The sequence below is a fragment of the Phalacrocorax aristotelis genome, chromosome 1 (genome assembly GCF_949628215.1).
Source record: "Phalacrocorax aristotelis chromosome 1, bGulAri2.1, whole genome shotgun sequence".
In the NCBI taxonomy this organism is placed as follows: Eukaryota; Metazoa; Chordata; class Aves; order Suliformes; family Phalacrocoracidae; genus Phalacrocorax; species Phalacrocorax aristotelis.
The window spans coordinates 142,473,767-142,489,131 of NC_134276.1; the positions used below are offsets into that span (position 1 = coordinate 142,473,767).

Below are 15,365 nucleotides of genomic sequence, written 5' to 3' on the forward strand. Positions count from 1 at the left end.
CAGCATGCTGAAATTAAGTCTGTATACACATTAAGTAGAGCTGTAGTGGATCTTGTATAGAATTATGTCATTTCCATGGAATTTGTAAAAGAGTCTATCAAACTCATGATATGCTGATTTTGAAAACCCTGCCTGAACTGCCTTCTCATACAGCACCATGGATGTGTATGCGCTTGGATAGAAGATTTTCTAGGAGTGACCCAAAATCAGACTACACTATTCCTACTTCTCACCCATCCTTTGGCCTTCCAGGCATTACTGTTGGGGTCCATTTTGTCAGCATGTGGGGAACCAGGCAGCAAGAACTCTTAGGGGGCAATTTGACTGCCTAAATATAGGAGGGTCATGCCAGTGAGGACACCCTGAGTTGGCAGATGTGATGGGAGATCTACAGCAGTAGATCTGGAGTGTGAGATGGAGGCTAGATGGGCTAATATAAGGAATCTAAAATGGCATCTGACTTCAATGTTTAGACAGCTGAATTGCTCTCTCAGTGACTTGGGTTGCATTTTTTCATGCACACATGATCAGAAATCTTTGCCTAGTGATTTTAGATAGAAGGCCTAGGGATGGATCCCCATGATAGTTCACTGATAGTCCTGTAGGCCATCTAGAAACCTCTAGGAAACAGGTTGTAATGGACAAGACCATTATGTTGGGATTTCTGCATCTCTTGCTTGACTGAAGTCTATGCAAAATCTTAAGCCATCTCTTCTTGACAAGGTTTAGATTCCTTTTTGAACCTTCACTGTGTCAGTGTCAGTATACCAAGATGATTACAATCTTCTTTATAAATAACAAACTTAGAGTATTCACAACTAATTAGAACAGATGCAGTTGGCAGGTTAAGTGGTTTTTCCTGGGTTCTTGTTTCAACACTTCTCTCTTTCTTTCCAATCAAGTGAAATTTCTTATTTGTTTATTTGTTGGGTGGAGGTCTTTGGTTAAGAATTCATGGCTAAAATTTGTCCTGGAAGATGTCCAAAACTGTCCTCAGGGGAAGTCAACTGGCTTTCTATTTGACATTTTTATTGAGGAATTTCTCAAATGTAACATGAAATTACACCACAGGGAATGCAAACTATGATGAGATCCTTGTCTGGCTAAAAAAAATTTATTTTAGCACTGTAATCACTTGAAATAGCAGTAGTTCTTTCTCAAAGTTGGTCTAAATTCTGCTCAGTGAATGCAAGACTAATATTTGGTCTCATGCAATAAGTTTTCTTTATCCTTCATTTGAAACCAGTCATGAAATATGTTTTCCCCCCTCATATATGAAATAGCAGTCTGTTTATTTTTTTTTTATAAGCAATTAGCTCACTGGTCCAGATGTTTTTTCCTGTTTGATCATTTTTTCTCCATAGTCTTACTGATAAATTGATTTTTCCTTTTTTATGCCTTTCACGTCTTGAGGCACGCTATCAATTTTTTTGTTCTCTCTTGCCTTCAGGAGAGGTTATGGTATAACTGATCATCCTTCCTATTAATGCCAAACACTTTACCCATCTCATTTGTAGTAAATCAGAGTCTGTTCCCAGATAATCTGATAAAATCTGTGAATCTTTACTACAGGATATCAATGGATAAGACCTATGCCTTTAAAAATGGTTATTCAAAATATACTCCCTGCTCTGATTCAGCGTGACACTTAAAGGTGTTCCTATTTTGCCTAAACTTTTTACTTTCTTGGTTTAATATTAAGAAGACTGGACTTTTGCATTATTGCATTATTGATTGGAGGCCTCTTTGGCAGTTGGGCATACTTGTGCCCTGTCTTTGCATCCTCATGGAGGCTTTCAGTAAGACAGTAGCAGGTAGCAAGGGAGATAGACTGACCCTGGTGTTGTAAGCCTGGGTGTTGTAGAGTGAGATACGCAGTAGATGGGGATGCCATAGAGAATGCTTGAGAATTTGTCATCCTTTTCAGTAAGAATTTCAGAGGAGCTTGGCATAGCTGCCACTATGGCAACTCCAGAAGGTACCCAGGAGGGTAAAAGAATTTCCTGGGGTTTTTATTTTACTTTCAAGCTATTGGGGTAGGAATTGTCATATCAAAAGAAAATCTCTGCTCCTTCAGCAGCAGTAAGGCTTCAGCTGGTGGAGGACTATTCAGTTTAGGGCATTGCACTTGGGTGAAGCCAAAAGAAAGCAGTGAGAATAATGAGCGATCTAGAAAACATAGAATCATAAAATACCTCGAGTTGGAAGGGACCCGTAAGGATCATGAAGTCTAACATGGCTAATGCCAGAAGAATGGTGGAAAAGGTATAGTTTCCTTCTGGGGAAGAGAAGATGAAAAAGAAGGCACAATAGTCATCAAATCCAAAAAAGGCTGCTGCAAAGAATTAGATTTTTACTGTTTTGTTTTTGTATCCCTGCTGAAGTGAATGAGGTAGTGCAATAGTATTTGGTTACTTCACTTGGGAAATTCAGAAAGAGCATCGATTTATTTTTCCTTTCTCCTGAAGGACTCTTATGTGGAGTATCATTATCTTACATTAATCTGTCTCCTACTGTATAAAAATGTAAGCTCCTGGGAGAGTATTGTGTGCTCTGTTGGTCTGAAGCATCACCAAAGAAGAGAGTTCTGAAATTTACCATGGATTACTAAGCCTTGGGATTTATCCAGGAAAAGCTTGCTAGAAGCAGTTCTTGCTGGTATTCCTAAGTCTTACAAATTTACTCAGCATCTGAAAATAGAAAGTGGAAGAGAGTGCCATAACTACTTGGATCAGAAAGCAGAGAGCCTTGCTTTGCAAAATTTCCTTGCCAAAGGGCTCACATATCAGCTGATACTCCAGCTGATCCAAGCCTTCTGGAATTCACCTATCTCTGATCAGAACATGAGAAAATGGGGAAAGAGTGTGCAAGAGAAATATGTAGCAACAAAAGCTTATTGTCATTGGTTCTTATTTGAGAAAACCACATAATACCACCTCCACATTCTGCTCTTCTATAATTTTTTTTTTTTCCTGGAGGCAGAGTTCTGGGTACTGTTTGTCAAACCAAATCTTGGTGTGAAAAATATTTCAGGTTAAAGAATGGAATTGCATGGGGTGATGATTTTCTTTTGCTTATCTATTCAGATATAAATATGAATAGCTACAAAGTGCGTTGGGGGTTTTTATTTTTTCCTTAGCTCTCATTTGTGATTGTCTCTTTTTAAAAGAGGGTAAGTATTGCTCTTTTACAAAACCACTTCTCGCTTCCAAGTTGTACTCATCCTAACTGTTCTTCTAAAGATTAGCACAGGTTTCATGAAGTCCTCTGCTCTTTATAATTTCTCTAATGAGTAAGCGTGCTCAAGAAGGTTGTAAACTCCTCCTAGAAACTATCAAAAAAAGTAACAAAAAATTGTTATATGTGTTCAGAGACATTTGTTTTATTTATAGGTTTTTCTGTGGTATTAATTGCTGTGATATAAGAATATATGCGAACACCTTGTAAATACTAACAGATTTATCCTCAGAAAATCCTGTAAGGAAAGAAAGTATAATTTTCATTGTTTTAGAGATGAAGAACTAGGGCAAACAGATTAAGTTACTTCTTATTCTTCATACAGGATATCTGAATGTCTGCAGCATAGCCAAGAATAGAATCCTTACCCTTCTGAATCCCTGCTTACACACTCTTATTTCAAATATTCCCTGTAACTTTTGTTTCTCTTACAGAAAATTAACAATTATTAAATTTAGACATCTATAATATATCTCGATTCTCTTGTATGTCAGACCTCCTGAAACTAACTGCAGAAGTAGGTTTTGATGATCCAGTATAGCTTATGGTTCTTCAGTTAATCCTGTGTCTGATTGAAAAAAGTCCTGGGAAGCTGAGTGACTTTGGATTATAAATCAAGCCAGAAATGCAGTTGCTAGTGTGTATTATAGATTCCATGGAGCTCTCTGCAGGAGCTGAATGTTCAGTGTGGTAGGCAAAAACACAAGCACAGTTTCAGCTGTGAATCAGTACCAAAAAGTTGAATAGCAAAGTCCTGGCTATGTCCACAACCTTGGAGGTGTGCTTTGGGCAGAAGGCCTGATTTTCCAGCCTGAAAAATGAACATTACTGTTTTTTTTAATCTGTTCTCAGATGCTATTTTGCATTTCTTGGCAAAGTGACTAAGTCACATGGAAGCACCTGTGGGATGGGAGAGGTGGCACTTTCCCTGGAGCAACTGAACCCACTTCAGGAGTGGTACTAATCTGCCAGGTCTGGTAGGTGGAGCAGAACGACAACCACAGCAAGGGATTTGGGAGCCTGCAGCTAAAGGAGAAACTTCTGAGACAAACCAGGAGCAGATGGTCACAGGCCTCAAAGTAACATCTGCCTGTTATAAAATGGACCTTGGGATCCAAAATCAGTATAAAAATAAAGTTCATGTTTGAAATCACACAATTTCTTGTCTTCTAAGGTCTGAGGTTAGGATCTAAACCCAAGTTCCTGTCTTGCAGTGCTCGTTGAAAATCCATTAGCTTATTTTAAGAGAGGAGAGGTTTCAACCCTGGCATGTAGGCTTAATACCTGACTGGGTGGTAGTAATCTACAGTCTGACTCAGAAGACAAAAGGAACATTAGTATGTACACACGTGTACATATATAACATCATACCATTTATCCTCTTTCAGTGAATGTTCCAGTGCTCCATGTTTGGGTTTTTGTTTGTTGGGTTTGTATTTTTTCCAAAATAAACCCAAAGCAGTTAGAACCCAAAATCTACCTATATCTACTCTTCTGTTTGCTGAATGTATACACTGGGATGGGGGATTATGGCCTGAAGTGCCTATCAACATGAAGTGGGAGGAGATTTGCAAGTGTATGAGCAATCATTTCTAAAGCTCCCAGATGTAAAATGTCAAGAAGTGGTACATAACTTATTTAGGATTGCATAATCATTGGTATGATTAAAGAAACCAATGTCTTCCTTTTATTTTAGCTTTATTTTTCTTCTCTAGACAGCTGTGCACAATGTGTTGCTTGCTTGAACTCTAAATGAATGCTTCTATTACTGATGTTTATTTTTCTTTATGTTTCCCAACAGTTCAAATAGATTTTTTTTTTCTAATGTGAACATTTTAAATATAAAACTAAACAGCTTTTGGAAAGTTGTTTTTAGTTTCATAAGAACAAATATTTTAAAGAGAACCTGAAAAATGGTCTATTTCCTTGGCTGTCTTCCAGTTTCCCTTCTTTCCTAATTCCAGGAGACTATTAGGTGAGCCGACAGTTAAGTGTTGTCCTCCTCTAGCACATCAGCAGGGCCTCTAATAATATTATCAGTCATAAACTGTCTTCCAGACTTCCATGATTGCTAATGTTAAGCTCCTTGGCAGACGGAGGAGGATTGAATAAACCCAACAGCCTTCTTTTCATAACTCTTCATTTTTATTAAAACACATGTTAAATTATGGTATTTTTGTAGAGGAAGTTATTAATCTAAATCTTGAAGCTCTTACTCATTTCGAGTGATTCCAGTGAGAGTTTTGGTTGAGCAGAACTTCAGGACTAGGCAGTTGTTTTATGACTTAAGAGAAGGAGGCCAGACTCCCAAATCAGGGCTCAGTGGTGGAGTAGCAGGAATCTGTTCTAAATGTGAGGGGCTCAGGCACAAGATGGGAATGGGGCCCTATATAATATATATTTACAGACAGATTGAAAAGTGTTGAAAGGCAAGTTTTAACAATATAGATGTATCTGTATATTTTAAACCTCTGTGTTCTGTATTTCTGCAAATGATGACTGGCAGTGATGGGGTCCTGCAAATGGGGACCCAGAGGAATTAAGCTACTGAACCTCTCCCAGACAAGAGGCAGTGGGTGCATACACAAAAATCCACACTGCAAATTGCACAACTAACTGAGTTTTAGTGACAAATGCATTCTTTCTGGGTGAAAACCTTGTCACTAAAATTCACAAATGATAACGTACATAAGTAAATTTTTTAAAGTTCTTTGGTTTTCAGATGAAAGTCTAATGACAAAGAAAGTTTCTTTTTGATATGTTTCTTCAGTGAACAAGTTTTTACCCTTTTCAGATCTTTTATCAGTCTCGCTAGGTCTGTACATTAGATGAATAATAGCAGCTGTGATTAATCACAGCAATTTAGAGTATCCAGTCTTTGTGGTACAGTGGCATGTATCAGATTTTGTAACGTACTATCCGCAATGCGTTCTGCTAACTGATGACTAGGTGCTGAACAAATATCAATACCTAGGATGATAAGTCAATGTTCTATAAACAATTCTGTATTAGATGTTTACATACAACTTCTGTAGATATGTTTACTTTTGTTAGTTGGTTACACACATCTTGTGAGAGTCTGCATGGTGCAGTGGTAGCAGACAATCATAGAAATAAGTTAAATATCTCTTTTGAGATGGGATTATAATATGTTAGTTCTCATCATCTTCCTCTTGTAAGCCTCAGATTTAGTTTTATGGCACCTGGTAACTGTAGAAATTTCCAGTGTCTGAGCCATTGCAGCCTCTTCTCTTCATGGCAGGTTCCATGATGGAAGGATGACAATCGTTACCATGGTGTTTGCATACAAACTTGAAAAATATTTAATAACCAAGAAGTCACGCCCTACATTTTTATAAAGCTTATGAAGCCCTCAAATTAAAAATCACTTCCTTTAAATGTCCTAGGCTGTGCTTCAGCTGATGGAGTACAAATGTCTTCATAGAAGCCATCTATCTGTACTCACCTTGGAGTCACTAGAGAGAAATATGTATTTCATGTGTGTGACTGCCCTCATCCTAAAGTATATATTTACTGTAGCTCAGATGAACTGATCCCTGTTTTTTCACAGGTGCAGTCCCATGCACTTCAGTTAATCAACATCTTTGAGAAGAGGATTATTGCCATCCGAAGTTTGAGCCCCAAACTGGAGACTAATTTTGAAAATAAGTGCATGTTCACTCTGGAAATCCAGTAAAATATGGAATTCTCATTGTGATTGATGGAAAGACCTCCAATATTCAGTCTTCTCTGAAGCTAGGATCTGAACACACTGCTTTTCTTATCCCACTTTTTCTATTTCTGTATCTGAAAGTTTCCCCCTTCAAAAGTACTCTAATGTTTAGTCACCCCACATTAAGCTTTTGAGTTCAAATGAGATATAACTTTCTTTACGTGTTAATTTGCCATATGTTTGCTTTCTTAAGTCAATGTGATCTGAGAGGTACCAAAACAAGTGAGAGAATAAATGAGCGTGGGCCCAAGGTTTTTTGTTAGGTATGGGGAAATAATCAAAAGCGTAGAATAAATCTTGGTTGCTGTCAACTATGAAGGTAGATTCTCAGACTGTCATAATAAATTAAGAAACTGGGACCTATGTGACAGCAGCATCAATCTCAGTCTCTTGTTTCTGCAAGTCTTCTTGTTGTCTGAGTCTTTTTTTTTTGTTAAATACTCCCTGGAGGGGGAAATCAATCACAGTAAAGATTTCTTTACATGGAACACTCAGGAAAGCAAAGAATAATCAGCTTAGAGTGTGAAGTTAATATGTGTAAGTTAAATCAGTTAAATCCCATATGGATGTTCTTACTTGGTCTGATATGGCTATAGATGGCTGTCTCTTAGTTCAGTGAAGTCAAGTTTTATTCTGCATCCTTACTGCTTTCTCTTGTTTGTATTAATTTTGTATCTTTCAGTAATTCATCTTAACTTTCTCATAATAGCAGATTTCTAAGCCAGCATAGTTTGTATTGATGTATACCTTAAGAGAAAAACTATAAAATATATTAAAATTAACCAAATGTTTGGCAGCCCCATCACCTGAAGCAAGGGAGAATGTGTATTCACCTGAGGGTGCAGGATTTCAGCCTATAATGGCTGTGTTTACCAGTCAGATATGTATGACATTCAAGCTTTCCCTCACAGAAAGGTGTCTTTATCAATCCTAGAAATCACACAGATCCAGTTAAAACACTGAATTCATATGGATTACAAAAAGACATTAGACAAAGTGGAGAGCAGTGAAGTCATCCATTCTCTGATTTCAAATATAGTCATTGTCATTATACTATGCTTAGAATGCAATAAATTCTTGGCAGCGTTGATTTATGATAAACAGTATAATTTATAAAGTCAAGAAATAGCCATCAAAAGAATAGCTGCTGCATAATTGATTACTGTATTAGAAAATGAAACAAAACTCTTCTCCAATATGGATGGGTACCAGATGAAAGGTTAGTAGTGAATTTCCTTGTCAAGTAGATTCCAGGGTCTCGGCTTTCTGTAGTGCCCTGCTTTTGCTGTCTTATGCTCTCCATGAATTTCTACATCTTGACATCACCCTTTTGACTTCAGTGAACAATATACAAACCTAAAAGTTTGAATCAAATTACGGAGCAATATAGAGGATTATTTTTACTGCTTCAGTTACCTTCTGCAGACTTCAGCCCAGATCCTTCTCAAGTATCTCAAAATATTGCCTGTGCACACATCCCTTACTGGAATTGTATCAGAGCAGAAGATATAGTTTTGGATAATAGAGGGGCAGGAAGGAACATGGACTAGTTGATGGCAGCACATTTTAATATCACAGAATCACAGTATGGCAGGGGTTGGAAGGGACCTCTGGAGATCGTCTTGCCCAACCCCCCTGCTTGAGCAGGGACACCTAGAGCAGGGGGGACATCACCGCATCCAGGCGGGTTTTGAATGTCTCCAGGGAAGGAGACCCCACAACCTCTCTGGGCAGCCTGTGCCACTGCTCTGTCACCCTCACAGTAAAGAAGTTTTTTCTTATATTGAGGGGGAACTTCCTGTGTTCCAACTTGTGCCCATGGCCCCTTGTGTTGTCATTGGGCACTATTGAAAAGAGCCTAGTCCCATCGTCCTGACACCCACCCTTTAGATATTTATAGGTATTGATGAAATCCCCCCTCTGTCTTCCCTTCTCCAGGCTGAACAAACCCAAGCCTCTCAGCCTTTCCTCATAAGGGAGGTGCTCCAGCCCCCTGATCATCTTGGTAGCTCTCCACTGGACTCCTTCCAGTAGTTCCTTGTCTTTCTTAAACTGGGGGGCCCAAAACTGGACACAGTACTCCAGATGTGGTCTCACTAGGGCAGAGTAGACTTTGTGATGACTGTAGCTAACATCTAAATAATAATAATAATTACTCATTATTAAAACATTAATTAAAAAATCACTGGACATTCTTTACAAGAAAGATGGCTTAGAGAATTTGGAAGGTATAGGATTAAAGCTAGATTTATGATTAAGAGGCCTTATGGGATATGGAAATAAATGTTTGGAAACAATTGAAATATACTTTGTTAAATAAATAAGACTGGAATAGACATATGGTATTGTGCTGTAGGACAGGAGCAGAAATAAGAGTCAGGGCAAAGCTTTTCCACTCTGTCTTAACAAAAGAAAATTCTAACTGAAGAGAAGATTGCTACAGCAATGAGTATTAGGCTATAGTACAGCCTCTTTACTAGAGTGGTCATACCTTAGTTAAAAGAAAATGGAAGTAGAATTGAAGAGTTCAAAAGAACGGAAAGATGTATTTGCTGAATGTATTTAGATGGCACTGTTACAGACACTCCTCAACAAGAATCGGGGATCCAGAGTTCTGGGAGCCTCTAGCTTTGTGTAGTCTAGGTTACACGTCAGTGAACATATTTTCATGGATTTTAGTCCTCTCATGAGACCTGTGCAGAGAGGTCAAGATTTCTATTGCCAGACGTTGAAAGTTGGCTTTATTTTGAAAACTGTGAATATAAAATTGTATAGTTCTTCATGGGGAAAAAAGTGTTTTGGTTTGGGTTTTTGTCTGGTTTGGTTTTTTTATTGCAGGGTACACTGCACAATTTTTCATGCTAATTTTTTTCTTGTATTAGCTGTTTTATTGGACAAGGTACTAAACAGAGAAAACTCACAGGTGACATTTTTTTATAATTCTTTTTAATTAAATAAGCTTGAATGGGAAAGAACTACATTTTTCTACAAGATTTTATTCTATAGAATTTCTCCAGTGTAACACGTTTATAAATATACAAGCAACTTGAAAGTGAGGTGATCTATTTTTGTCTATTTGAATCAACAAAAAAAATCCCTAAAGTGATTTTTTTTGCAAATATTCCTGGTGTACTTCTATTGTGACCAATGCAGGCTGAAAAGTTTTCCACTAATGATAACTTATACTGTTATATTAAAGTACCAGAGTCACATTTTTCAGATACATATTAGCAAATAAAGAGCACCGATATTTCAGCATTACCTTTGGAAAAATAGTTTTTGCAATTCAATATCATGAGTATATACATTGGTATATTTAGACTTAACTAGGGAGCTTGGATGATTTCCTTTGAGACAGTTGAGAAACTTAATTTATTTAATTATTTTTATTGTTTATTTTGAAGGCATAACTAAGAAACTGCTTCTGAAATTAGTCAGAGACACAATAAAAATTACTAATATGACAGCAAAGAATGGGTTCTGGGTCCCACTAGTGATTTATAGTGACAGGCTTGGAGCTGCACTTACAGGACAGGGAGCTAGACTTTTGTCTTGTAACTTAGGAATTGTTTAGGGCTTGGTTATATAAGATGCTAAGCACCCTGGTCCCAGCACATCAAAACTTTTATGTGCACATGAGATAAGAGTCAGGACACCTGCTGCCTGTGCAAGTGCATCATTTTCTTTAATAGGCTTGAGACTGTCTGTATGCCACCAAGTGTTATTCAGTACTTACAAAGGCCTCTGAAACATCTTAGGGAAATCTAAGAGATTTGATTTTACTCACTTTAAAAATAACTGGAAGAACTCCTCCTGACCGTAAATTCAGTCGGCTCTGAAGGGACCACAGGCTCAGCCTGTTAATGACTGCACATTGAAAGAACGTGAAAACTCATTCTTGTGCTCTGAAATGACATGAATATCCTGGGTATGGACTGAGTTTTTCTTTGAGTGTTTGAATTTGAAACCAGAACTCAAAGAACAACTCTGGGAAACAGAGCTCCAAATACAAAGGTTCCAACAAGTGTCTGCTTTGTAATTCACACAGGCTACATGTCTGAGGGGAACTTCAGGGACTTCAAGTTGCAGAATTTGTCAGTGGATGGTCAGTCCGTTTGCGTTAACATGTAAATGCTTTTCCCTCTGACTTAAGATTCTGTACAACCAACATCAGATATCTTAGAGTGAAAGGTAAGAAGGCTTTCAGTGAAGTAAGTTGCCCATAGAAAGCTCTGCATGATTCCTGTCACTTACAGATTAACTTGTGCATGAAACACAAGGTTTTTTCTCTTGTATATGTATTTAACCTATTTGATGCAACTGCAAAATGAGCAGATGCATTAACTTCGTATAGTGGATACCGATGACAGATGACCATGACTGTTAAGTACTTTGACTTAAGAAAAACTGCACACTGTTAAATAGCTGTTTTAGAAATCCATGTATGTGTTCCCAGGTGCTGGTGAAAAGAATATACAGCTCTGGTGAATTTCATGGGGAAGGTGGGGGTGAGGCAGCTGCTTGTTTTGAATTATTTTGGGTTCTTTGTTTGTTTTGGCTTTGCACTACCACACCAGCTCCAAACTTATTAAATTCATCCCTTCTTTATGTAGTTATGACATTCCTGAAATCATGTTTTTTGACCGCTGATAATTCCCAGCACTCTTACCGATCAAGGTGATGATGATCTCTCTTTATAAGAGATGCTTGTGGCTGATGGTGTTCATCTGTTGAGTTGCATATCACTGTCAATTTACTGCAGCTTACGTGTACGTGTATGGGCAGCTGCTTCTTAGCTGGTGCACAAGTGTCCAACTGTTTTCTAAGGCTGCTTTCTTAAAACCAGGTAGTCAAAACAAACCAACCAACCAATCCAGTTTGTACTGTGTAACACAGCACGACTAGGTTGAGTGGCAAGCTAGTATTGCCGTTCCGTATTGAAAATAAATGAATGTTTACTGTAAAATCTTGAATATCTTTCAGGTATTTCTACCAAGAGAAATCAGAGAAAATATTTGTTCTAAATACTGCTTTTTGTGTTACTCATGTTTAGGAGGGTGGAAATGCTGAACTAGTTTCGTGGTGGCATAAATGCCCATTTGCCCAAACATTTTGTGCCAAATGAAGCATTCATTCACTGAAAATGTATCTGCTGAAACTGTTCAGAAACTGAGGTTGCATTTACAAAGCACTTTTCACCAATGGAGATACTTTCAGGAAAATTTAATTGTTTTGATATGAACTATAGGAGCAATTTCAGTACTTCCAAAACACTTTCAGCACTTTCCTGTTCCCCAAAAGTTTAATGCATAGATATGTGCCTAGCAAAGCCAGCGTTTCTCAACTCGTGATGTAGTTCTCTTTTCAGTGTGTTGAAGGTTGTGCTTCAGACTCTTCTGTTTCTTCCACTTTTTATGGACTTCAAGTATTATTGATATAGAGAGTGCAAATGACTTCATAGCCTACTGGAAGCTGCAATGATTAGTTTAAGATCCCTCATCTGAATCTAGAGATTCCCCTAACTGTGTTACTGAGAGATAACAAGAAAAACTTGAATCTAGCCATTTCCTTGGCTTTTATTACCAGACATCAGGAAGAAAAAGCTTTGTGTTGTATAAACCTGGAAAATGTTACCAACGTGAAATGAAAATATTGTTTCATTTTTCTTGATAAGTTATATGCTTTGACCCGCAGCAAAATATTTTTTGGTTTTTTGTAAGAAAAAAATCAAAACAAACAAAAAACAGTTTTGAGTTAACCCAAACCAGATTTTTCTGATCCTGGCAGAGTCTATAAGTAAAGGTAAGAAGAAGCAGGTATAAACAGTAGTTATTTTGGAAGAAGAATACAGAGCCTGCAGCAGTTAATGATGCTCTAGAGAAAGCCCAGGGGTAAGACAAAGTAAAGGGACATTATGATAATAGACTGGATGATTTGCTCAACTTGTCCCAAAATTTTTCCTTCAGTTGATCAGGACTGCTCCGTGTTTGCATCTGTAACTAACTTCCCTCCTTCTAGTTTATGGAGAATTTTTAATCCAGCATTGCAACTTGGAGTGCCTTACATGCAGCTAGACGTCAGTGGGAACTGCAAGCTTACTGCTAACGGGGCCAGGGCATTGTCCGAGCCTCACAGTAAGAGCCTCATGCCAAGCTGGACGCTGCTGGCATTCCCTAGACAATGGCACTGTAGATGAAAAGAAGCAGGATCAAATTCATACAAAATTATTTTAAAGCCCTCTATCAGAAGAATGGATAACTTATTAAAAAAAATAATTCAGTTGGGATCTTTGTGTTTAGCCACTGTTGTCTGGCAGCCACCATGTGTATGTGTCTGTCTGAAAAATAGACATGATTACCAAGTGGGAGGATAGACACTGCAACTAAGATGTCCTATTAAGGGGCTTGGATGTTTATTTTGGAAATGCTAAAAGCTGTGAAAAGGGTTTTGGTGTCTTAAAAGGACAGACAGCGGTGCCCAGTTGTTTAAGATAGGAATAAACAAGTGGCGTCAAGAGGCTTGAACACATTGCAGTGTTCATGCAATGTCCATGGGGCTGTTTACTTCGGCTCAGCAAATGGGCAGGCATCACATGCAGCAGTTAAGCTCTTGTGTTAAGTTGGTATTTCTTATGCTATACATAGCAAAGAAGTCTGTTGCAGCCGCATTTACATTGTGTTTGTGTAGTGTGAAATTTAAGGAATTCCACTGTGTGTCACAAAATAGCTACAGAAAAGACATTTTAAGCATTCCTTTTCAAGTTGTGCACGTCTATAACTCTGCAGGCAAACAGGAAGCCTAGTCAGTGGATGTTGAGGTGATAGGTGATTGTAGCCCATTAAGAGATGGGATTCTCTGGGGCAGATCATGGGCATCATTTTAGGTGTTGTATCCTTGTACGTAAGAAAAGAGTGGTTCTACAGATCAATTCTTTGACCATTTAATAATTATTTTAGTATTTATAACCCAAGGTCATCCTTGTGATTAGTACTTCATGTTTCTTTCCTCTAAAATGTGCTTTACTTCTCAGGGAAAGGTAATTTTTCACACATTTTTGTTTTCTTAATGTCTACTCCAATAAACATTCACTGCTACAGGATCCGTGTTTTTGTAAGCGGATCTTTTCTCAGCAAGGGCTTCAGTGAAGATTTCTGCAACTGTGGTACTGAATGAAGTACTGGATTCAAGGATGTGGTGTTCTTCCTCCTTTTCTTCACCACATTTTTCAGTTTCTGAAAGAAGGGGCCAAAGTGCAGAATTCTAGCCTCATGTGCAAATAGTAGAAAATTTGGGCCCTGCTTTTAAATTCTTGGTGAAGTCTGATTTCAGATCTCCTGGAAATATGAATGCTGTGCACATAGGTAGTGATGTCTCTTTCTTCTAATATTTCCCTTTGTATGCTCATACAAAGTTGGTCTAAGAAAGACGGTTTAGCAGTTATTTCAATTAGCAATGATTCCTGTTTCCATGGCCCCTTCAGCTGATGCAATGTATCATCCTCCCTACCTTGACAGCATGTTGCTACTTGTATGACTGTTCCAGCAGGAACACTTGCCTACAGCCTCTAATCTGATACCACTTGCATCACTCCTACATGCCAGGTTTACTCTTTGGGTTTCCACAGCTATCTTGAGATCAGATATTCCAAGACACCCACTCCAACAGAGCATCATGGTACTTGAAGGGAATGGAATGGAGAAGTAAGGAGAATATGTGTCGAATGTTGCTGTCATTAAGGTTAAACTCTGGAGATGAACACTTTTTGTTTTAAACATGATATACTGAAGTAATTCGAATTGTCTCTGTAATTATCATATTTGTGTATTGCTGTGTCTTAGGGCTCAAAATAGATGAGGTAGACAGCATGAGGCTGAAGGGGATCTGTAGGGTCAAGAAAGATGCAGAAAAGGCAATGAGGGAGTGAATATTTACTGTTTCTTACAATAATGGGATTAAGGGGTGTTCACTTAGACTATGAAGTGGCATGTTGAAACAAACAAAATTATGTCTTTTTTATGTAACCCATAATTAAATTGCATAAGTAATTGCCCCATCATGCTGGGTTCAGAAAAGATTAGACAAATTCATACAGGGAAGATCTAGCAGTGACAATGGTCTAGCAAGTGATATAGGAAGGTTAATAGGTACGTAATTGCTGAAAGCTAGGAGATCATGCCAGCAATGGTTCTGTCCCATCTATACAGTCTCCTCCTGAGTATCAACTACAGGGTAGTGCCAAAAAGAGGATGCTGGGCTAGCTGGTTTTTGGTATAAGAATGACTATAACTATAGTAAATCCAGGTTGCTAATAATTTCTCTTACAAATACAAGGTATCCTCAGTGGTGTTTTGTTGCTCACATTTGAGGAAAGTCTGCAGTATTGCTATCAGTAGTT

General features: G+C 38.1%; 1 protein-coding gene across 5 annotated transcripts in view; it reads left to right on the forward strand.

Annotated features, from left to right (window-relative positions):
* SCUBE1 (signal peptide, CUB domain and EGF like domain containing 1) overlaps positions 1 to 15,365 on the forward strand; it is a 218,770-nt gene that overhangs the window by 35,039 nt on the left and 168,366 nt on the right. The window lies entirely within an intron of this gene.